The sequence below is a fragment of the Nyctereutes procyonoides genome, unplaced genomic scaffold, assembly GCF_905146905.1.
Source record: "Nyctereutes procyonoides isolate TBG_1078 unplaced genomic scaffold, NYPRO_anot_genome, whole genome shotgun sequence".
Taxonomy (NCBI): Eukaryota; Metazoa; Chordata; class Mammalia; order Carnivora; family Canidae; genus Nyctereutes; species Nyctereutes procyonoides.
The window spans coordinates 39,512,344-39,538,011 of NW_026575135.1; the positions used below are offsets into that span (position 1 = coordinate 39,512,344).

At 36.8% G+C, this 25,668-nt stretch overlaps 1 protein-coding gene across 5 annotated transcripts in view; it reads left to right on the forward strand.

Moving 5' to 3' along the window:
- Window positions 1-25,668, forward strand: part of NFIB (nuclear factor I B) — a 234,621-nt gene that overhangs the window by 7,691 nt on the left and 201,262 nt on the right. The gene's annotated exons all lie outside the window — the stretch shown is intronic.

Sequence of the window (25,668 nt, forward strand, 5' to 3'; positions counted from 1 at the left end):
CAGTTTATTACAATTCACTTCTTTGTCCTTGGCTACATTCCTTGCATCTACTCATCTTTTCTCAATTTGAAAATGTAACTTTATTTATGCAGAGTCAGATCGCTTTTTAATAATCTATGTATTGGCCTCTTAACTAACAGGGTAGATGAACTTTGTTCACGCATCTAGTCCTGTTGCACTGAAAAGAGACCTAACGTTTCCTATTACAAAATGCTCGAGATAGCCAGTATCAGAAAGCGTATCTTACGGAGACCCAGATTTATTTAATTTAAATATTTCTATCAACACCTACCTTTGATTGTGTAATATTCGCCATAGATGACATGGATTATAGTTCTTGTTTAAATAATTTATGTTATAATATTTTTCCAGCGTGACTTGGGAATACTTAATATCATTAGTTTACTTGAATGTGAATTCATAAAACTTACTGAGGACAAAAATTGCAGCTCTCCTTACAGAACGAAAGTGGACTGGTTACACTGGTTTAAAATAAATCTCAAAAAGAATGCAGAAACCACATACCATACCTATTAAAAAATACTTGATAAAGACAGTCGTATAAATGTTGCCTGGATGAGTCAAAAATAGGGGATACCTTTGCTGAGTATTTTTTGAGTTCATGAAATATGTTTCTTTATTATTATTTTATATTTTCCATTAAGTAAGTGAGAATTTCTTTTTTTCAAATAAATGTGTCAAGATATAGATTCCCACGTTTTAGCAATAGTCCGTATTAAAACATCATTTTAAAAAGCAGCATACCAAAAGTGGACTGAAGTTTGATCCGCCACAGATGGTGGGGTCATTTCCTAACTTGGCCTGGTGGTAGGGAAATGGCCTGCAGATAGTCAGGTGGCAGACGGGTTATCTGATGTTCATTATATAAATGCGGGATTCAGTAAATTGGTATGAACTTTATTATCACCCAGAAAAAATAAAATCTCAAAATTATTCTTTTGACCAGATATCTAGGTACTTGTTATGTGCCTTTTGTCTTTATAATTTCTTGATACACTTTTAGAGATATGCTTAAATGTCATTTAAACATTTTTAGTTTGATTTTAAATAAGATGCTGGACATGATATATTTGAAACTATTACTTTTTTTTTTTTTGAAACATTGCATTTGCCATAACCATGCATTTAAGAATTCAAGTCCAAGTAATTATGCTTTAGGGAAAAATATTTTTTTCACCCTGTGTGTCCTAAAATAAAGGCTCATTAACACATGACATTTAATTTGATTGATAGCTGTCTAGGAGGTGACATCCTAAGGTGGGCTGTATATATGTGTTGGATTGATTGTGAATGTGTTGCAAGTGTGTTGTGAAAGTCAAGGCTGGAAGTAAAGTTTTAAAAAGTGGGTCATGCAACTTTTTTAGTGCAGGGAGGCAAGATTTGCAACCACTTCACTGCTGCTCACATTTTAACTAGCTTGAAGGCTAGCCCTTGAGGTGTGCAAGCATGTACATTCACTCCCAGGGCAGGCAGCCAACTCTCTTGGTTGATGAACTGACAATAAAGAACATATCCTTTGGATTTGTGGAGATAGATTGAAGAAAGAAAAATGCATTAATGCCTTCTGCATCCCACCATTGGCCATGATAATCATGAAGCAACTCCTGGAGACCATGTTTTCAGATAAAACATTGATTTTGTCGTTGTTTTATCCTGTACATCTAAGTTGTATCCTCTCCTTCCTGCCCGTGCATCATCTCTTCTTAACATCTGTTGGCTCTTTCTTTGAAAAAGTCATATCAGGATGCTTTTGTGTTTTCCTTTTTTCAAAATTTCTATCTTTTTTTTTTTTTATTGGTCAAACGTAGGTTAATTATGTTGTTTTGCAGTGCAATTGATTGGAGAAGGCATTTACAAAGATAAGTCTGTAGTCAATCAAAGTGCTGCCTATTTCCCATCAAGACTTTATTTCTCCTCTAAGTACATGAAAACCCACTTAAGTCGGTTTTATAAATCAGGCAAAGAAGTATGAAGAAAAGCATGAAAGAAAAATAAGAAGTGAAAACTGTAATGTTTACAACAGAATGAGCAACAAAATTACCTTTCCCCCCCTTTTTCTCTGTCTCCCCACTTCTAAACGACTGGGAGGAAAACATGAGAAAGAACAGAGAGAATGCCAAAGATGGTTGCCACTGGCACCAGGATTGGCATCAGACCCTCTTTGTTTAGCTCAGGATGCCTGTGATTTGTTAGTTGGCATCCGCATTGCAGTGTGGAGTGATGTTACAATATATTGACAATTTCCAGATCTAGAAATGTCAATAGTCCTCTTGGTTATTTATACAAGATCACAAACTGCATCTCTTCTGGAGGATGAAATAAAGACCAACATATAATAAAGTTCCATTGTTGGCCAACTTCCTATGCTTTTCTTTTTTCCTTTTTCCCTTTTGGTTCAACCCACACTTCTTCTTTTTTTTTTTTTCCTTCATGCCCAGCAGCCTCATCTTTTTTGAAATGTGGAAAGAGTTACTAGAGCTTTGACACAAGCTCTAGTTCTACATCTGCATCTGATATGGTTTGGGGAAAAATTTATGCATTTTGAAATCACTTTTGATATATAGTTCATTAGACCTTTGCATCACATGGCCACAAGGCAGTATTTTCTTTAAAGCTAAATCTCTTTGTTATTCAGCTTCTTCTGTGCATATAGCCCGATTGACCGCAATTTAGTCCATTTTTTCTATTTCTCCACATTATAAAGGGTCATGTTCAATACAGTCATTTATAAAATTATATAAGCCCCCCACTTTATCTCAGATATACACATCATGTGGGAGTAACTGCGTTTAAATCCATAAAATCATTTGACGTTACTGATTCAGAGGGCTGCGCTTCGGTGTTCCGTTGCTACAAGAACCGCCATTTTGTTTGTGAAGTGCCAGGCGAGGGGGAAAAAAAAGGCAGACACTGTGCTTGATGCCAATAATGGTTGCCAGTGGCACCGAGGTTGGCATCAGACCCTCTTTGTCTAGTTGCTGAATGCCTTTGATTCGTTGGTTGGCATCCGCATTGCAGTGGGCACACTGGAAAGTTTTTGACAATCCCTGAATGAAAGCTGCTTGCTTGTTTGCTGCAGCAAACCTTAGCTAATATAAAACCCTTCCTTTTTATTTTTTAGGTGGTTTTTTTTTTTTTTTTAAGGCTGTGTTAGATTAGAGGGAAAAAAAAAATAGCTCTAAAGTGGCCTCCATTTTCCCAAAGATGTTAAAGATGTCCAATGATTCTTGGGCAGGTGGTACCTATTCCCCATATTGTCTTTGTTATTGCATTTAGGAAAGCAAAGCAAAACAAAACAAAACAAAAACCAGGCACGCCTTGCACAGGACACCTTCCTGGGACATAAGTGTGCTGTAGGATGCCGGGTGTGCAGTGAGGGTGTGGAGGACTGGCTGAATGTAGGGATATATAATGCATTCATTATGACTGACTCTGGTTTGCAGTCACATCACTGCTTATTTTTTATGTCATTTGTCGTTAACTCGGTTTCCACCCTTCCATATTTTACAGTAACATGTTGAGAGGATCTAACTTATCTTTCTAGTTAGTAATGTGGAACAGGGTAAATGTTAAAAACAAAAACAAAAACAAAAACAAGCAAACCTTCATGAGGAAACCTATGTGTTCAGGTCTGATACAAATGCTTCGTTCCTGAATTCCTCACTTATGCATCAGAATGTTGCCGGCTTCTCAGTGCACTGTTCTGCACACCAGGAAAACCAACCAAAAGGCTAAAATAATTTTGGTTGACGTTTCCTAGATAGTTAGCATTAATATTGCTTTCCGGTTAACCACCATTATCTCGTTAATTAATACGAAGGATTAGCAGTCCTACCCAAAGGGCTGCAGAGAAGGAAGTCTGGCCTATGGGAGGCCTTGAGTCCAGGCTGTGTCCTGTCTGAACAGGGGGTGGGGGTGGGAGTGGGGGATGGAGGGGGGACTGGGCTTTCTCTGAGGCAGGGAAGGGTTTTGAAGACAAAGCTCAAAACACACAAGAAGTTTAAAGATCTCAAGAGATAGTAACTGTTGTCCTGAACTGAACAGATTAGAGTTTAAACTAAGTCAGCCTAACTGATTTTTGGCCCGTACTTTGCACTCCTATTAAACATGTTTCGGATACTGAAGAGAGTCCAGGAACCTCTCATGGCTCATGGCTCTCCTCAAGGAGGAGTTTCCTGTAGCCTTGGGGAACCCTTAAAGTCATGATCCACTGCTGGATGGCAACTTTCGTTATTTTATTGTTAGGTGTTATGATAATTGAAGTACATTTTGACGTTGTGAAAAATGTGACTTGTTTACAGGGGAGGCTGTAATCGTTGTTACTGTTTTTGAAATAAAATCCTTCCCGGTTGTCACATATCATTAGCGAGGAAGCAAATGCTAAGAATTATTTTCCTCCCTCAGTTACTGACTTTTAGAATCCTTTTGGGTAACCATTATTTCTTTATGAAAAGCGTATGTCGATAATTGTTTGCAAGTTGACAGCAGATTTTAACATTTTAATAAATTTCACTTCATTTGCAGGTATTTCCCATTTTGGGGAAAAACTAAGATTTTGTAATTTGTTAAAATGAGGCTGCTCTTTAGGGTGATCTGGTGTGCTGGCATTGTGAAGGGCTCAGAGAGCATAAAGTTTGTGTGCACGTTTGATTTAGGGGAACACTGTTAAGTTTTCCCATCTAGCATCCTGTCCTTGACTGAACTCATGAACTCCAGTGCACATTTGTTTGCATTCTGGCTCACACACAATTCACCAGATAAAGAATAGCTCTTACTGGCATGTCTTGTTCCTAGGCTTAATGAGACCTTTGTGGGAACATATATTGTAAGATAAGATACTTAGCCATTTTCTCACTGATAAGAAGAAAACAGAGTCTAGGGGGCCAGAAGCTCTCCCTCTCTGCCATGATGTCCCTGCCATTAAGATAGCTCTGCCAGACAATTCAAGAGTTAAACGCAGAGGCCCCAGTTGCCAGCTGGGGAAGCTTGGCATCTGTGTTCTGATATGGCAAACTAAGCTCTTGCATTGCTGTTAATATGATTTCACTTTTCAAAGGGAAAGTGGAGAGAGAGGGAATGAGAGAGAGAGAGAGAGAGAGAGAGAAGGTAGAGGCTTGTTTGTTACATCAATTATGATTCCAAACATTAAAAAAAATATATAGTGATCCACTCTCTAGTTGGAAAAATATCCAACCAGCACAGTTGGAAAAATATCCTACTGAGAGCATTAGGCATCCCTTCCACCTTCTACCCTCCTCCCCACTCTCCATACACAGCAGTCCACATTTTATAATAAAAAATATTCACCTAGATGATGGGTTTGGATTTGCAAATTTAGTGCACTATGCCTCTTGTGGGGTACAGTGACTCCATGTGTAAAAGAATGAAAATGCTGTTCATTATTCAGGAATAATGGAAGTTTTGAGGAACTATGGACTGCAGAGACAGGAGATGGTGGTTGGGTTTCTCAAAGGTGACTCTTTGACAGACTCAGCATGGGCCTGGGAGCTGGGCAGGGCCACTTAGGGAGGCCATCTATGGCCACAGCCTAAGTTCTTTAAAGTTGCTATTTCCCAAAGTGGTACATAGGGAGTATTTCCACGCATGGAGGTAACAGAGAGTGGGTAGGATCTCTTATTTGCTTAGTTGTTTTTCCGTAAATTTGGAACTTAGGAGGGGATGCTAAAAGGAAATTCAAGTTTTAATCCTCCCTTAACTTTTTCCTTTCAAATTCGGCGTTACTACTTGAAACAATCCAAGATATCGGACTTAGTAAAGCCTTTCTCCTAATATACGTTCATTATGCTTGATTGAACTGAAAAACCAGGCCAGTGGGCTTAAAAAAAAAAAAAAAACCCTGTAACGACACTGTTTGGCCCTTCACATCTCTGCTGACCTGTTAGGATTTCAGCACCTGACGAGGCAGGGACCAACCCAATGCAAGGCTGAGTCAGAATTCTCTGGAATTCTTAAAAGTTGAGATAAGTAAGTTTTCACTTCTGGCGTCCCAGTGGCTTGTATGATAACTGACTTTATAATTAAAGGAATAATTATTGCTTTGTTGGAAGTGTAGGGTTACAGAGAGTGGAAATAGCATAGGCAAAACTTTCTGAGACGGGAGATCATTAAATATCTAAGTTGATGGGGGCACGGTCTGGGGGGATCCCTTACCATGCAACTCGCTTTTGGGGTAGAAATTTCTCTTCAGCCTGGGAAAGAATAGCATTTTCTAGTTGGAAGTTGAAAGCAGAACTTGAGACACTTGAGGCGTTTTTGTTCTGTGCTGTGGCAGAGCCAGTGATTAGCCAACGTAATGTTCAGAGCAAAGTTTTCCAACTTTTTTCCCTCCATCCTTGTGGAGGAGGAATAATTTTAGAAATCTCAAGGACTAGTGGTTATGCGATGGGAAGCCGGAGTGATTACAACAGCGTGCCTCAGCGCCAAGCATAGCAAGAGGGGAGCTTCCTCTGAATCATGTGCGCTTTTCTGTGGCAACGTGGTATGTCATCTCATTTTAAAGAACATTCTTGGGTCCTTGAACTCTAATTACGCGATGTGGTTAATTTAACTGAATTCAGTTGTGAGGATTTGGCATAGAGGATAAATCATCAGACTGCAGAGAACTTGTGAAAACGAAGTGCGTGTAGTGAGGAGTGAGTCCGTGGGATTAGCTTGTATTAGACTGAACGGTACAGGATGTGAGGCTAATGGGACTTGAATGGCTGGGCTTTGGGTTGTTATATTATTCAGAAAATTGGAAGAAATGGCTAGCAATTAACCAATGAGGTGGAAAGACCTTGAGGCTGAATTGAAGGCCACACGTTGCAAAAAAAATCCCTAAAATGTACATCAGCAATGTTCTGAGATAGGAATGCAAGCTCTTCTTGTGCATAAATATATTGTTTATAATAAAACACTTAGAAACACACATTCTCTCTTTTATGATGATAGTTTAAACAGGACAGCATTGATGAATCACAGACAAATTAAAGAACTCTGAATAAGGACTATATAATTGAAAATATGGGGTGATGGATGAAGTAATTTTACTAGCTGAGAGTTGCCTGGAGGTTGTATATTTTCGGAATCCCATTTTGAGGCAGTTCAGAGCATGTAGTAAGTTATGGATGAAGCACAAATCATTTGAAAATGGGATTTGTTTAAACAAGTGCAAAAAAGAAAGAAAGAATTGCCCTTGAAAAAATTCTTTATTCTGAGTATATGTAGTTTAAAATTTTTGGTTAGCTCTAACTCTGTTTCTCAAAATAGAAGACCCTAATAAATGGTATTCAATTGAATTTTAAAATACACACATCTCCCACAAAACAACACAGAGGCATTTAACAAGCGTCAGTTAATATTCAGTGACCCTAATATATATTCTGATACTGAGTGAAGCTGAAGATTCCTTTGAAAACTTGATTTTTCAAAACTCCCATTGAAAAAAAATACATGGAAAAATGCATCACTGTTAACAGGGAATGGCAGAGCTTAGGACAAAAATCTAATCATGAGCACAGATGTTAAGAAAGTTATTTGAAGTGGGGTGTATTCTGTAACTCTTGTGAGTAGGGGATTACCTTTATGCCTATGTTAATAACACTAGTATGTCAATATGAAGTCTATACCCCTCTATTAGTGAAATCTAAAGTGTGAAAAATGTGCCTGCTTAGGACAACTTGTATTTTATTATTCTGACATCTGCAGTTTCTGGATGGATTACCTTAAATTTGCTATGCTATGTTAAAAGCCTTGTTTTATGAGGTCGGTCTCAGCTTCTGGCCTTGGTGTCAGGAACCCTGCTACGTGATGCAACTTGCCTTGTTAGGTTTAATTGACCAAAGCTGATGTGTTAAAACAATTCATTTGTGCTGTAACTTATGCCCTGGCTAAGTTGCTACCTGAATCCTTTGACCTTGACTTGTCTGGGTCACGAAATGGCTGCAAGCTGTTTGACCTTTCTATTGTGCAGTAATGTCACTGTTTCCTCTTATTCTTTTATGGTAATAGCTGACAAAAAGCCCCAGCCCTGACTTTACACCCCAGTGGATTCAAGGCGTCCCTCTGCAGTAGCTATGTCTTCTGTTTGACATGGTCTGGCTGTAGAAGTGACTTTCTTTTGTTTGCTGACAGTGATGGGGACAAATTTGCAGCCCTCCTTGCTACAAGAGGTGGGGGATAGTATTCTGGCATTTGGAGGGATTTGAATTCCTTCTGCTTAGATTTTCAGTTTCCGTGTTTTATGATGATGCATATCACAATTTCCTTTTCCCCACTCTTCTGAGGTCGACTTTTCAGCTTTTTATATTTATGATTTCCTCAATAATTGCTTTTCAACATTTTCAGCTGTTACAATAAAAATATTTTATTGTCATTACATAGGGTAAAAGCGATAAATTTAGTTATGCTTTTGGTTACCAATATGTAAGTCCTAAAACAACTGACATTTAAACTTCACCCTATAAATCTTTGCCCAGTTTTGGAAAAAGCCTTGTACTAACCATGTAGGACAAGACAAAATTTAAGAAAAAATCAGTCATGTTGTAACTTTATGTATTCCACCTTACACGTCAGTTTATAGTTTTAGAGGAAGCCTATTCTTTGTGACTTAAATAGCTAAGTCCCAATATATAGTAGTGAACCTTTAGTAGATTTGAAGTTTTTATTTCTGTGGGGACTTTTGCCAGCATATGAAATTAAATATTTATTTTAATGAATACAAAAATTGTTTTTCTATTCTTTATGAAGACCCATATGCAAAAATGGAGTTTTACCTCTGTTCTCTTCTGAAGCAGTGAAATAGTTTTATTTTTAAAATATTGGAAATGCCTTCTAAAATGTTAAAACACAGATATTTTTATCCTACCAAATTTTTCTTTGCCAAATATGACATTGTAGTTCATGATTTTTCCTATATTTGCCAGATTAAATATTTAAAATCCAAGCTGTTACATTTTATTTTTAAATTATTAGTGGAAAAAAGGAAGTTTAAGTTAGAATGTGCATTTCCTTACTTGAATGCCGCATACTGTTTATACATGTGTGTGGATACACTGACAGATGAGAGACAATGTGGCACAGGCACTAGAACCTTGGGAGAAAAGCACTAGATTTTTCTATTCCCATTTTAAAGAATATCTAAAAATGGCAGGTGAGAGTATTTTACTTTACTTCTCTTTTTTTTGGCGGGGGGGGCTGTTTTTTTAAACTACCCCCCCCCCAATGTTCACAAGATCAAGGAATTTAAATGCCTCTCAGCATTAATTGTGTTGGTAATCCAGCATCCCAGGGGTTCAAGAAAGAGAGTATGAAATACACTGAATCTGATTTTACTCAAGAGCCTTAGTTTCTTTCTCTCTGTTCTATAAAAACCAGTCTAGACTCAAAGACATGCATCTCTCTTGACTTTGTGCTCACTCGTTGGCTCCCTCAGTGGTAGAGCCAACGTAGAGTGGGGTTTGGATGTGGTTAGAGGGCTAATGGGACAGATGCAGTGGGACTGTGGTTGGAAAACAGCGACCAGCCCCTGAGAATTTCAGAAATGTCTATTACTTCTTCTTGAAGACAACCTCAGTTCCTCCACTGAAAGAATTTAGAACAATCTCTCGGGTTCAAAGAGGTTATGTTCCTGGACCATAGGTAATTGGTGGATGTTGCTGTGCGTGTGTGTGCGTGGGTGCATGTGCATGCTTGGGAGTATGCTCCAGAGAGTTGAAGAGGAAAAGTGAAGTTGGAAAAAAAAGAAAAAAGAGAAAGGTAGGGCTTAGATCTTGTAGGAACTACTTAAGGATGGTTTCTTCATAGATTGGAGAGCAAATATAATGAAATTTAAAATACTATGCCAGCCTTTGAATTTGGGGCTGCTTTTGGAGTTGAACACAGCTCCCTTCTTCTGGCTGTTTTAGATTTTTTCCAACATAGAAAGTAAGCGCACACATCTGACATTTAGGGATTTGCTCTTGGTTCTACCCTTTATCAGCTTTGTGACCTTGGTCAAGCCAGTTCAGCTCCATGTGCTTTGGTTTTCTGTTTTGTAAAATGGGGATTAAAATGTCTACTTTACAAGACTGTTTTGGGATTAAATGAAATAATTCATGTAAGCAAAAGCAGTAGTGTTATAAATAGCCATTATTACTCGTTATAAAGGAACATAGCATAAAGCAATGCAGAGGAGCGAGGCTGATGTTGGAGAGGAGTGATTGGAGGTTGAAGGAAGAGGTCATAATTAGTTTTTACATATCAGGTGATGAGACATTCCCAAGAGAAAATCGAAGTCTCTGATGACAGTGATGCAAATAGATATTTGTTGGTAAAACCTCTGAATGTAGGCAGAGGAAGTTAGCTAGTTGTATATGGTTTTAAAATCTACTTAAGTTAGGATCACTGTACAGTTTAGCAATCCTTTATGTCAGATTTGCCAGAGAGAAGTAACTTCTTGATCAAACTAGGACTATTTCAAAGGACTAAAATAATTTTATTAGCAGCTCTCTGAATAACTCAACTTTGATATCAAATGAAGGGTGTCCTAGCAAGACTTGTAATTCATTGCATTCCAGTAAAAGCCTAAGACTTTTATTTACCAAAAAATTACATTGCCAACATTTGGGAGAACTACACTTAAGTTTTAAATTTGGTTGGACAGACGTGATGATATGTGGCTAGACTGGATTGTTCTTGTTGAAGAACATGCTGCTGGTTTTTAGACTCTAAATCTGACAGTGTGTTGTTCAGAAATGACCCCAAGTTGAGTCAAAACTCAAAACGTTTAATTAGTTCCATGAATTGTTTTGACTTTATTACCATCTAGTGCCTCTCCTTTAAGTCAGTCTTCCCCGTTTATCCTTTTTATGGTGTTAAGAAAATTAAATGATCTCCAGAGGAAAAAAGTTCCTATTTCTTACTTAAAGTGATTTCACTTTTACTAAGAACAACACTGAGCCAACTGGGAGGGGGTTCAAACATTCCCTTCTTCTCATGCTAGATTTGGGATCAGTGTTTGACTTTAGTGGCTCTGGGTGGCTGGATCCTTGTGGTCCTGAAGCCACTTTTGTAGGCCAGATCTGCAGGGAGCTCGTCACGGTCCTTGTTGTCCATGGCCGGAGGCTTGCTCCTCTCCCTTGCTCTGCAGAGTGGGTTTGGAAAGTGGAGAGATTCACCATACCCACAGTCTCTACCAGAGAAGTGCCTAAACTCACATGTCACATTAGTGCTGTACAAAAAAAAGAAAATTCTTACATGAAGCATTCTATGATGATGATACCTGGGAGTTCTAGCCAGGAGTTAGTAGGAAAAGCTGTCTCACTGTTTGTTCATCAGTTAAAGGATAACTGGGACATGCAGCAAGCAGAATCAGAACATTGATTAGATTGTTTGGATTCTGGCACATAATTTTAAATAATCGGGGTCATGTGTTTTCTTTTTGAGAACATACCTGGTATTTAGTTGCTATTCTTCTGTTTGTGGGATACACGAAAATAAAAAAAAACATATATTTTAGTACATGAAGCAAATTCTATCCAAAATTTTTCAACGTATGTAAAATGGATTGTTGTTGATGGCAGAAGGATTTGGTATTTTATCTTTCTAAGGCCTTGGAGAAGCTTTGTTTGCACTTAGGATTTAAAGTTGGTGTAGAACTAAAATAGGAAGGCATGTATGGTTCGTGCTTCTTAAATACTGGTTGCCTTTCATAGCCTCCTGGAGATGCTAACATATTTCTTTAAATTTTATGATGGTAAAGTATTAATATTTTTGGATAAGACTTAGGGTTATCATGTAACAATATCTGTTCTATTTACAGTCTCCAAATAAGGGAAAAGCTGCTTATAGTAATATGAGGATCACTGGTCTTACAATAATTAAATAGACTTGTTATACTACATTAATCCCTTTTGGAACATTTGGAATGACTTCTTAGTACTAACAAACATAGCATTAGGGCCTAAAATTAATCTGCTTTTGGTATCCAACATTTTATAATATAAAACATGTGTATAGAGAAACATATTTCGGGTTTAAGATGAGTTCATGGGAGGACAAAATGAAATTATAATAGGGTTTGATTCCAAGTACTGATAAAATATGGAATTCATTTACAATCAGGATAGGTAGACAAATTGTTTTTGGTAAGTTTTTGTGTTTTGGTGAATACAATGTGTGGGCTTTCAGAATCACTTTCCGCTTGAGATCCAAGTTTTGTACATGACACACGAGGTATATGCAGTATGAAATGGGAACATTTCGATCCACTATCCAGGAGGTTGAGTTTAACACCTTGTGAGCCGTTTTTTTCTTGGTACTTGCATTGATATGGCTACTTACTGATCCCAAAGAAAATGAAATGGACTAAATTTTAAAGTCTGGTCCAGTCTTATTCTGTGTTTCGTAGAAATGGTTTAAGTTAACAGCAGACTCTGCTTTCACACAGCATTATTACAGATTCATTGAAGGGACTTCTGAGATAGGGTTATGTTACATCTTCTGTTGTAGAAGCCCCACGAGGCATAATTTCCTCCTCAGTGTGGGCTATTTTATTGTTGAGTTTGTCACACCAAGGATGTGAATTCAGCCTTGGGTGTACCAGTTCCAGGGGAAATATTTAGTGAAGGATGAAGGGTTAGTTCACTTCTAGGACAAATTGTGTGGGTCTGTAAAGAGAAACTATGGAAGTACTGAATGTATCGAGTGGTTTGCAACCATTTTAGACCATGTGCCTGGGACCAGCGAACACATTGTCAGGGAAAAACATGATGTAGCAACAATATTAGATCATGCAAATGAGACTACTGAATAGTAATAGTTATGGGCAATATTTTGGAAAACACTGATTAGTGACAGTTTTATTACAGCAAATGTATGTATCAAGTCCCCAGATTTCATTGTAATGCACTGAAAACAGATGTCAAAGTGTCCCAAACAGAATTTCATGGTTAATCTACATATTGCATGGAAAGTACAAACAAACCATTTAGAATTCTGTTATTTAATCCTTTTAGAAGGAATGAAAATATACAATTTAGATTTACTCCATTCTTTCTTTTAATTTCAGTTTTTGTTTTCTAGGGGCTGATGATAAGTTATTTTTTTTTGTTGTTGTTGTTTGCTATTTTCTTAAGATGCATATGGGAGAAGACATATCTGCATATGGACATGGTTTTACTTAATGTACTTTGAACTGTAAGTTTCTGAACATAATGTCTTTGCATTAAAAAATGAAAAAAAGGAGAATTAGGCTCTACATTATTTAGTGACCTGGTAATGGAATTACTTCCTTCTATTTTTTTGTTTACTGATGTAGAGTTACATTATATGCCACTTAGTGACTGAAGCAGCATGCTGAAGAGGAAGAGAAGACAAATGGTAGCCCTACTACTTGCAAGTACCATGGAGATTTTGGGCCTCTCAGGGACTCTGTTTTTCTCTCTGTCATGAGAGAGTATTGGTTATAGGACTCCTACTATCCCTCTTAGCTCTGGCATCTTAGGAATTTGGCTTCTGGTTACCTTGGCAGAGGGATATCCCCTCCATGTTAAGCAATATTTAGTAAAGTTTAGCATACTCTTGTTAAATTTGGGGTTTTAATACATTTTATTTATTAAAAAGAAGTTGAAAACGTGTAACTTGCCAATTGAGTAACACTTTCATGTTGCTCAATTCAAAGTCCAGTAGTCATATCATTTGGTTTAATCTAGATAAAAAGCTTGCTTTTTTTTTTTTTTTTTTTTAAGAAAGAGGTCTTTAACTCACAGAAGTTTAGAGCTGTGGGAATCTCTAGAGACCTCCTCACTTTACGGCTGTGGGTACTGAGTCTAAGAGAGGCCGAAAGCCACTTTGGTTGTTTGTGTTAGTTTTACTGCTATAAGGACATAAACAAGCATAAATAGTGAAAAGTATTATTTTGTGAACATAGCAGCAGAGTTTTTTTTTTTTTTTTTGAAAGGAACATAGGGGGAAATCATGATTATAAGTCTTAGTATTATCGTTTGTAACTTACTGAAATCAGTTGATTTAAGAGTCTCATTTTTTTATTTCATATCTTTTCATAGGATATATTTTAATGATGTCATTCTGCAGCCATGGTCCTCATGAGTATGACTGCCTTTCTTTTTTTCAGTGCATAGAAAATATTTCTTAAGCTATGGTCAGCTAATAAGGATTGGATGCTGGTTGGAAAACAGAGAGGATCCATTAAAAATGTATTGCTAGATTTCCAGTCATATTATAGGTCATGTTTGAGATTGCTTCTAAGAAAAACTGATTTTTGGAAGTTAGATATTGGAAGAAAAAATGGGAACTGGCAATGAATTGGTTTAAGCTCTGCTTCCTGGATGTCTACAATTTTCAGATTATCTTGATAATTGCTATACTTCCATTTTCCTTTGTGTGGTATATGTCTCTCATCATAGCTGAAAAAATTGTGCTTTTTTTTTCAAGTTTAAAACAAACATCCAAATACCTTCTTTTATTGAAGAGATGTTTCTAAGGATTTTTTCTTAGTTTAATTTTTAGAAACCAAAACACATTAAATTCACAAGGGAATTCAATTTTAAAAGGAAACTTTCAGTGAATCTTTTTGCTAAGGTAAGAATTTTTTATAACATAAAAGATTTATCTGCAAATTAAATTGTTTTATGAGTGTCCTGTAATGTGCTTATGTATATCAAGTTACCCCTGAATATAGCAGAGATTAATAAATTGAAGCAGAGACATTAGTAGTATTAGAAAAAGTTTAATATCAGTTACTTCCAGTAGCTAGCTTCTAGTTTGATATTTTATAGAGAAAGCTTGAAAGCATGTCTATTTTTTTATTTTTTTTTTAGATTTTATTTATTTATTCATGAGAGACAAAGAGGCAGAGACACAGGCAGAGGGAGAAGCAGGCTCCGTGCAGGGAGCCCGATGTGGGACTCGATCCCAGGACTCCAGGATCACGCCCCGGGCTGAAAGCAGGCACTAAACTGTTGAGCCACCCAGGGATCCCCAGCTGAAAGCATGTTTAAAAGGCACAATTATAGGTGGAAAAATAGATAAATAAGAGATGGCTATTGTACAAGAGCATGACACCAGAATCAATGGAAATGTTTTGGGAGCACGCAATGAAATAGATAATCTTTATTTGTTAAATAAATAAATATGGATTACTTAAATTGAATATAGAATGTTATGAGCAAATCAGGTAAGTGTTACTGAAATAATTTGAAGGAAATTCCTCACACTGGGAAAATCTACTTTTTACTGAGACTCGTTTTGTTTCTTTTTGTATCTCCACTGGCCGTTGGGCCATTGACCCAGTAGAAGTTCTGTCTTCCCCACCTTGTGTATCCTTTAAATGCCAAGAATGAGTACAATAATAACGTAGGAAACGTAGTGTCCATATTAGCAATACAGCATGTTCTGGAACCAAGCTGCAGGTTTAAATGTTTGTCTTACTACTAGTCACTATGTGACAGGGCAGATGAATTCTGTTTTCTAAGATTCGGGGCTTCCTGAGCTCCTGAGTGGGCACCTACTTTACTTGGCAGTTGTGAGGGTGACCCAGAAAGGTGCTTGTGAGGTGCTAAGCACTGTGCCTGTCATTATGTGGTTCCTCAGTAAGACGCTGAAGTCAATTGCTGTGATTTCCCCAGAAGCTGGTGTGGGGCCACCACAGAGTAGGTCCTGAGTACTTATTGTTCAGTGAGTGAATGTTCACCACTTCTGGTGAGGATTCAGGAAGACTTGATCTCCCTCCGTGGAGCAGAGCGGTCAGTTAGGGATGATACTATGGCAAAAGTGGGAAGAAAAAAATACTAATGTGGCAAAATTAAAATGTACTTGCTCAGTGAATTGACCCCTAAAGAAGTGAACAGTGTTGAACTGTAGCATGTCATGATGCTCATTTCAGTATTTGCAGGTGACACAAGGAAACAGCATCTCCTAGGAGCATACAGACACTCTGGATTCCTGTATAAGTGTCTTCTTAGAATCTAGTATACTAAAAAAAAAAAAAAAAAAAGAATCTAGTATACTTTACTATTTTTTTTTTAAATTTTTATTTATTTATGATAGTCACAGAGAGAGAGAGAGAGAGGCAGAGACATAAGCAGGCTCCATGCACCGGGAGCCCGACGTGGGATTCGATCCCGAGTCTCTAGGATCACGCCCTGGGCCAAAGGCAGGCGCCAAACCGCTGCGCCACCCAGGGATCCCAGTATACTTTACTATTGCCTGTTATTCATAAGGCCTTTCATTTGGGTTATAAGGAAATCCCAGACATATACATTATCAGAAACAAAAGGGAACATACCCATAACTGTTGCCTAGCAGGGAACGCTTGAGGCAAAATAGTATTTATGCAGGAAACCAACACTTTAAAATCCCAAACCTTTTCATGGGCTTGAATGGTGATATATAATTTTTCTCCTTTATGTCTCCATTAACACTGAATTATTGTCCCGCAAAAAGTTTAGAAGAAGTATCTCTGTATTTTTTGTAAGATTTTTCTCTGAAGAATAATTTTTTCTTACTCATTAAAAATGTTACATAATTTTAAAAAATCATTTCATTGATAATATATGTTAAGTACTGAAAAAATTATATTCATTTTATCATTTTATCATTCATTAACTTTTTCCAAAGTGTGTGTATATACACAAATATATGGTATATTATTTCTTTTTATTTTGATATGTGATTAATATTCTATATATATCATATAGTCAGGGAAGTAGACATATATGAATTTATTAAAATTTGCCTTTTTTTTTTAAAGATTTTATTTATTTATTCATGAGAAACACAGAGAGAAAGAGGCACAGACAGAGGCAGAGGGAGAAGCAGGCTCCATGCAAGGAGCCTGATGTGGGACTCGATCCCGGGACTGTGGATCATGCCATGGGCAGAAGAAGGCAGACGCCCAACCACTGAGCTACCCAGGAGTCCCAAAATTTGTCTTTCAAAGAAAGTACAAAATTCTTGGTAGAACAAAAAGGGGAAAATGGTTGAAAAATGTGTTTATTGAGTAGGAGCTCTGTGCTGAGCACCTTCAGTTTCTTAAGGGATTAGAAAAAAAAAATAGTGAAAATATAGATGTCCTCTCCCAAATAATTTACAAATAGAAAAGAAAGGATAATGATCATATGCAGTGTTTATGAGAAAGAAAAATGCCAGATATTGGAATAAGCATGTAACTAACTAATGGTCTAACCAACTACTATATATAGATAGATTTGCTGAGCTCTCTGGGAGGAGACCCTGTGGGAGTGTAAAGGAAAGGTCACAGAGAGGAGGTGATTCTTCAGCAGGGTTTTCTCAGGGGTTATGTAACAAAAATAAAATAATGAAACAGATAACCAAGGACCTACTTCTTATATAAATGAATTGTTTGGCAATGATAGATACTGTGCTGAGATGGGTATGTTTTGTGGGGTTTTGGGCAACAAATTTGGCATTTTGTTTAAAAAGTTTATTAGTAGAAGAAAATTCAGATAGAGAGCTTTAACCAAGTTGCTGAGATACTGAATACTAAATGGCTTTGATTGCTTCATCTCTCTTTTTTTATTTTAGCGTGGCTAGTAAATTGAATTCTAATATCTAAATTATTTTTATGTATGGCCAAGCTCTTAGATTTCAATGTAATTTTATATACATTGTTTAAAAATGTTTTATATAATAGCTTTTTAAATTAAGTCTTGTGTTTTTTATTGTTTTTAATTATAATCTTGATTGGAAAATGAGAGTATATGTCATATGTCTAATGATTCATTTTAGGTATTTTAGAATTGAGAAGGTAATTCTATAGGCAGGTAAAAAAGTCTGGAAAGCAGAATATTCTCCAAAAAATGTTTTATTTAAAAATTATTCTGAAAAAAATATTCTGAAGTTCACTGAATTAAATTTTGTGTCCAGTTTACATCACTATTATTATTATTATTATTTATTTTTAAAATAAAGAGTAGCTCCCCAACTCAGTAGAAAGAAAAAAGAATTGGTTCAGTGGAATAAGATGTGTTTTATTGTTGAGCTAAAGTACCTGTTCTGATGCAAATTTATACTTTTGTTACTAAAAGCAATGGATTGATAACAGCGACCTACCCAACAATAAAATAACCCCTGGCTTTATATGTTGAATTTTCCCAATATATTTTTTGTCTCTGTAAACGATATCTATAACAGAGGATAGTGTTTCCTCATAGATAATAAGAGAATAAAATATAAAAGGAAAACTCTCGTAATTCTTTGACTATTGCTATATTTAGCTCTTTTAAAGTAGCTTTCAAATTTTAAAGGTTATCAGGCTTAACTCTTAAAGATAGAATTGAATCCAATGTGTGAGATTCTGTTTCTCTATGTTTCCCTCGTCTCCTCAGACAAATACAAAGTGAATGTAAGTTCTTAGAGGGCAGTGGTCAGGTCTTCTCTTTTTTCATACTTCTCTTTATTCTCCATAAGGGTATATACAGTGTTGATTGTTTAGTTGAATGTTGATTCTGATGTGCAGAGGTAGCAAGATTATGATCAATGAAATGTAAAAAGAGATCTGTTTCTGTGTGCCATTTCATGATGGCATTTCAGAGCCATTTTATCTACACATAGGTTGTTTATTTAAAAAAATTTTTTTAAAGATTTTATTTATTTTTTCATGAGAGACAGAGAGAGAGAGAGAGAGAGAGAGAGACAGAGAGACAGAGAGACAGAGAGGCAGAGACACAGGCAGAGAGAGAAACAGGCTCCATGCAGGGAGCCCAATGTAGGACTCGATCCCAGGTCTCCAGGATCATGCCCTGGGCTGAAGGCGGCACTAAATCGATGAGCTACCTGGGCTGCCCTACACATAGGTGGTTTATAAATTAGACAGGTATTCGCTGAATTCTTAACAATATTTCAGGCACTGTGTGCCAGTTACTGGAATTACAATATAGAGAAGAGAGGAATTTTGCTGACATTATGGTAGGGAAAGACCATTTAAAAAGGATCTGATGTTTATGTTTCTTTTTTTCTTCACTGGAAAGCACTGCCATTAGATGCTTAATAACTACTTTGTGTAGAGAGTAATGGCAGTGAGGATACAAACACCTTCTGAGGGATTGACTTCTGAAAACTTGTGACAGTTTCTAAGGAAATAGATCATGAGAATGGGTTATTCTGATGAACAAATATAATTTATTCATCTGTGTGACAAGAAATATTTTTGTAGGGTACATATGGTAATACCTCGTATGCTCTATGACATCTTGTAGCTTATAGCTTTTCTTGCAGGGAACTGGAAATGTGTCAGGATGCCTTTCTGAACTCTGGCCTAGCTCCTAACTGAAGCCATTGCTCTAGCTCTGAGCAGCATTAGCGCCATGCTGTTCAGAAGTGAGTAAGTGAAGAACTCTAGTGAAGCTTGAGGGAGTAGTGAGTACACGTTGGACTTTGTGATGATGATTACAATAGATGGAACAAACAAGAAGAGAATGTGGCATTGGGGGTACATAACCTAATAATTTCTCCAACTCCTCAGACGTCAGCAGATCAGTTGCTGGTTTTGCAACTAACATGTCAGTATGAGGGGTGACTATCACCAGAGGAAGTGAACTAGGAATGCAGAGTTGGAACTTGCTGGAAGGAGCCATGAAAACAGTGTTATCAAGTTGGAATCAAGAGTACTAAAGTCTGAAACCCAGTTTTTTTAATCATTTTTAGCCGTATGACTTTCAGCAAGTGTTTTAAGATTTAAGGTCTCCATGGCTCTATTTCTTAATGTTGAAAATGAAGATACTAAAAACCCTAAGAGGTTTTTGTAGGGCTAAATGAGTTAAAGACTTGGAAAAGGCCTTGTATGGTGACAATCGATAATGCCTTGTAAGATGCTCAATCCAGAATTTGAGTAAAGATGGGTAGGATTTTCTAGGCTGTGGTGATTTTCCACAGTATTTTTTAATACATAGTTATCCAGCTGACATTCAGTGAGCACTTACTATGTATCAGGATTGCTTTGAGAGTTTTATCTTTGTGACTTGTTTAATCCTCAATAATCATATGAAGTATCCACCTTACTGTCTTTTGACAAGTGAAAACTCTGCATTCGAGTGAGGTAGGTGACAGAGCCCAGCTTTGAACTCTTGTAGTTTGCCCCTGGAGCTCTTTCTTAACCCTGACTTCTAGTTAGTGAAGTGACTCTATCCATAGTATGGTAGAAGAAATAACAGAAGATACTACATAGTGAGGATAATCTCTGCATTCTATAAAGATAAGCCCGTTTTAACTTATTCACACATTTTAAAAAGGCTTGAAATGATCATTTGTTATCTTGGACTTGTAAGTTGTTTCTTTCAAATTTTGATTTATTAATTCTGATATACAAAGTAAAGTTATAGTGGTTTCCAAGCTAATCTTTTGTCTGAAACTAAGCAGTCTTTCTCATTTGTTGTTTCCCCTGTTCTATTGTGCTTTTGTATGAGATCCTAAATTGGATGTGTTTATTGTGTAGATTACAAAGGATATGTAGGGAAAATAAAACAGTATTAAAGAGAGGATTAGCAAGTCAAGAGCCATACATAGTAATCCAAATCTTCAAGAATAGGCATCATGGTCCTTATGACTGGTCTACGATAAACCCCTCCCTATTCCACTCATACCGTGATAAATTAATGGTTTTTCTTAGAGGTCTTGGAATATTTTTCTTCTGTTTTCCTTCTTTTTTAGAAAAGGTAGGCTATTTTTTCTGAGATTTATTGATACCTGCTTACACCTAAGTAAATGTACTCTGAGATCTATCTGTGATGACATAAACAAAGGACATATATTTTGATTTCCATAATAATTTCTTTTTGAATTTTTTCAGATTCAGGACTCTATTTGAATTTTGGATGCTTGCTTTGTGGATTATTTAGATCAGAGGTTCTGAGATTTGTAAGTCATTCTCCGGTGTACAGGACAGAAACTCCTTCATCCCTGTCATGTTTCATTCACTTTTTTGGTTCAGTGGATTGATTTCCTTCTTAATTAAGACAAGAATGTTAGGGAGAAAGGTATGATGGAGAGATCCAGCAATAACTCCCCTTTGTCTTCAGAAAGACAGAGATCCCTCTCATTATTACTGCTTTATTATTTTAGCAATAATAATTGGTAGTCAGAGTAGTACTAATAAAAAATAACTGTAGCATGTTGAGAATGTCCTATGTGCCACCTGAATTATGTAATGTAATCATTATAGATACCCAAAGAAGTAGGATTTATTATCAGCATTTGGTAGGTAAAGAAATTGAGGTTAAATGTGTTGAAGAAATCTTGAGTCATATGGCTGGTAAGTGACAGAGCTAAGGTTTGAACCCGGGATTGGCCCTTTCCCATCTCCTATCCCCAACTTCACTGTATCTATTTAAAAGCTTGTTCTTCAATCATCTTCAAATAAAATAATGTCTTTTTTAAGGGTATTTTTTTATTTTCAAGGGATGTAACTTGCATTCTGTCATAAATGTATGCTGAAGCAGAGTTAAAGAACTGTCACCAAGTCTCAGTGTGGTCCTGCCTAGAGGAGGAAGTAACTATATGGTTTCTTTTTTCTGTCCATTGTAAGTATTTCTTCTTTCTACTAGCCTGGATATGCATTGGTTTGTTCCACAGGCCCCACTCTTCTGACCCTCAGTGAGCAACAAGGGACACAACTTCCTCTGGTGTTCCTAGGTGCTGGCACAAAACATTTAAACATATTGACTTTAGGGCGCCAGGGTAGCTCAGTCAGTTAAGCAACTGCCTTTGGTTCAGGTGGTGATCTCAGGGTCCTGGGATCGAGCCCCACTGTTGGGCTCCCTGTTTAGTGGGGAGTCTGCTTCTCCCTTCTCCTCTGCCCTTCCCTCTGCTTGTGCTCTCTCTGTTTCTCTCTCAAATAAACAAGGAAAATCTTAAAAAAATAAACATATTGACTTTATGTATTTGCCCCCTCCAAACACGAATATAGATACTTTTGTCTTCTTATTCCTTCTGTTTCCCTTTAGAGATGCCTTATAAAAAGAGTAGTAAAGGCCCCGGGCTGAATCGACTTAAGCTTGTGCAGCCCTGAACTATTGGGATCACTCTTGCCCTGAATGAGGAGTTCATTGTCCTCAAAGACATTATGTTAAAGCCCTTAACTGTGAACTCTCAGTCAAGATGCTAGACTTGCCAGTTAGTTACACAGAAACTATTCTGTCCAGGCTGGAATGTGGCAGTTTCAACAGGAGAACTTTGATCCCCAAGATAAAGTGGGTACAGACACTAGTGCACTGTTGCCATTTTACCACAGTTTTAATTTGTATAGTTTTTTTTTTTCTCAGATTAATCTAAATGTCTTAAACCTGTGCCTAGTGAGTGGCAGGATGACATAAATCAATGAGCATTTTATTAGAAAATCTTTAAGAAGAGTCAATGTGGCTCATTCTCCAAGACCCCCTAATTAAGAATTGCAGTGATATTTAGTTATGTCAATTAGGTTTCTTTTAGAGCCTGTGCCAGACTTTAATCTCTGGGTTTGATATTTATGTGGTGGTTTATTTAATCTTTTAACCACGTCAGAATTATCTTACCCAGCTCTAAGGTGGCAGTTACAATAATAACAGCTCTTATTTATTAAGCACTTACGGTATGCCAAAGCACTGCAATAAGTGCCTTGGATGGCACGTGATATTGATCTCTCACAAGTATGTCACGTGGACGCCATCAGTGTCATCATCATCGTCTTCTCATTGGAAACCAAAATACTCAGGCAGAGAGAGGTTCATTTATGTCCTAGGTTTGCACAGTGGTGGGTAAGAGCAGGAACAGCGGTTTGAACCTGAGTATTCAGATTATGGAGCCCCACACGAGGACCTCCCCTGGCTGGTTGGCTCCATTAGTCCCGTGGTTTTGGGCAAATCAACCCACCTTCAGGAACTTGTTTTCTGATCTATTAAGAGAGCAAATACTCTTGCCTACTTGATCAGATTATCAAGAAGACCAAATAAAAGCACATGAGAAAAGCTGTGCACACTTTTAAGAAATATGCAAATAAATGAGATTATTTTACGGACATTAGCACGTTCTAAAGATCATGTTTCTATGAATAATCTCATAAGAAACCACATCACTTATGGGTTGGACCTCTGCAGAGTGGGCCACCATGTATAGTAAAACATTATTGTGATTTTCACATTTATATTGTTGCTGGTGGTACAAATAATTTTGTATTTTAGAGAAAAGTCATTGAGGACAATACTGAATTTTATTTCAGAGTAGCATGCTTAAATGTTATTTACTCTTGATGCCTTTTGGAACCACTTTGGTGGGGAAGGAGAAGATTGGCAATTATAAAAAGAAAAGGAATGGATGTAATAGGTCTGTCTGCAGCCAATGAAATGAGATAAATAGTTGGATAATTATTGCAGAAATGTTATCAGTGTAAGTAGATGGTTTAAGCATCTAAGCTTTACCCCCAAATAATGTAACCTAAACCCAATGTGTACAGTAGCAGAAGTTTTAATACTGAATCCAATCTCCTCAATTCTTCTTTTCCCCTGAGTAGATACAGCTGCAAAATAGAATATTTTTAGAATGAACACTTATTACAAAACGTTTCTTCTAAAATTTGCATTGGGCTTTTTAAAATATAATGAGATTTTTTTTATAAGTACAGATATCTGACCCATACAGCATGTACTTTATATCCCTTTGAGTATTTATGTACATGTCATTTGGTAGTTTGTTTACTAAATTCATTTCCCTAAAAAGACAGGTGTGGAGTGTTTGCCTGCATGCACGCATGTACATCTGAACGTGTGAAACACAGCTTAGGGATTACAACAGTTTAGTCAAGGTCATAAGTGACCTGACGTGCCCTTGAGCATGCTGTTTATAATTGCTGTGGTTAGTTTTCCTTCTCACTGTTTTTACCTATAATGTCAAAACACAATTATATGGAGTTGGTATGTTCACTAATAGCAGTTTATCTCTGCATGGTTTATAGACAGAGTCAAAAGCCAACAACTATAATTACATCCATGTTTCTAACTTAGCAGTGAGCTAGACAAGTGTGGTTGAAGTATGCCGTGGGTATAGTGCAGCCAGTAGGAATTATAGGGTAAAGTCATTGCTTTGCATTCTTTTGGTTTTACAATAATTGTTACTTTAATTTTGTTTTCTGGATTTTACCACTGTCTGTTGTGTTTATATGACCACATAAAGAGTGGTTGAGTTACGTGTCTCTCCACTCTATTTTTCTTCTGCTTGCCTCCCTCTATAAATGTACTGGTTCTCCTTTCACTTTTCTTCTGACTCAGCAGACAGTACATTACAGTTAATAGTTTTCTGAAGCGGCCTGATATTCATGCTCTATGGAACCCATAAGACTTCTACTATTTGCATTATATGTTTAATTGGATAATTATGGGAACCATGTTGAACTGTTAACAACTGTCAAGCCTTTGATTAATCTTTTGAATGTTCATTGGCATGGTTCAAGTTAGCAGCCAGACTTGTTGTTGTTTTGTTTTGTTTTTGTTGCTGTTCTCGTGATTGTTTGAGAGGTGAAAATGATTTCTCTAGGAAAATATATGTAATCTCTCGTTTGCGCTCACTTTATGTGTAGTGGCAAAGAAAAGCAGTACAGTTTGTGAATCACCATAATTGGTTTTGCATAGGAAATATTACAGTGTAATAAATCTCCAGAAAAATATAAGAAAGCCTTATGTTTTTAATGATCTCAGTGATATAAAATAGAAAAGAGAATCTTTACTTTTGAAATAGTATTGATTTGAACCCATTGTTTGAAAGAGGTAACGGAAAGGGAGCTACCATACACAAGAAGAATATTTGGTATCTAACTGTGGAACCAGGACTGAATTATGTAGACAATTGTTCTTTTACTTGTGTGTGTTCAGTTCATATGGGTCTTATGTGACTGAAATGAACATCGGAATTAGTATGGCAGACAATTCTATTCAAATGTAAATAACTCTCTGGCACTCTTAAAATTTTTTGTTTCCTTTTTGCTTTAAGTTCATGTTAGTATGCTTGTGGGACAATAACATACTTCCTTTTCCTTTAGTAATTGGCTTATATTTATTGTATTTGACCTGACGATTACAGTTTTGGGTTTGTGTGCTTGTATTTTGGTATTGGATAGAGAAAACAGGTCAGGTGCGTAGCGGAAAAGTTAGAATGAATGAATGAATGAATGAATACTTACAAACATATTTTAAAAAGTTTGTGAATAAAGACGGGGACTTTATATTGAATTTGATCGCTCTCTGTATTTTCTCTGTATATGCTGCAACTCAATTTTATTAGAATGTTTCCTGAGAAATACCAGACTTCTTTCTATGTCATAAATTTCAGAGTATGACTTTGATAGTACTGTATTTTTGAGATCCAGGCTTCCAAAGATATTTATTTATTTATTTATTTATTTATTTGAGAGAGTGAGAGAGAGCATGAGCTCAAGAAGGGAGAGAGAAAGAGGGAGAGAGAGAGAATCCTAAATATGCTCCATCCTTAATGCAGAGCTCGACATGGAGCTCCATGTCCCAACTCTGAGATCACAACCTGAGCCAAAACCCAAGCGTCCGATGCTCAACAGACTGAACCACCCGAGTGTGCCTGAGATCCAGGCTTTTTAGGTATTATTTTTTAGTTATACAAGTTATGCTTAAGTAGTTTCTCCTTGCAAAGCTA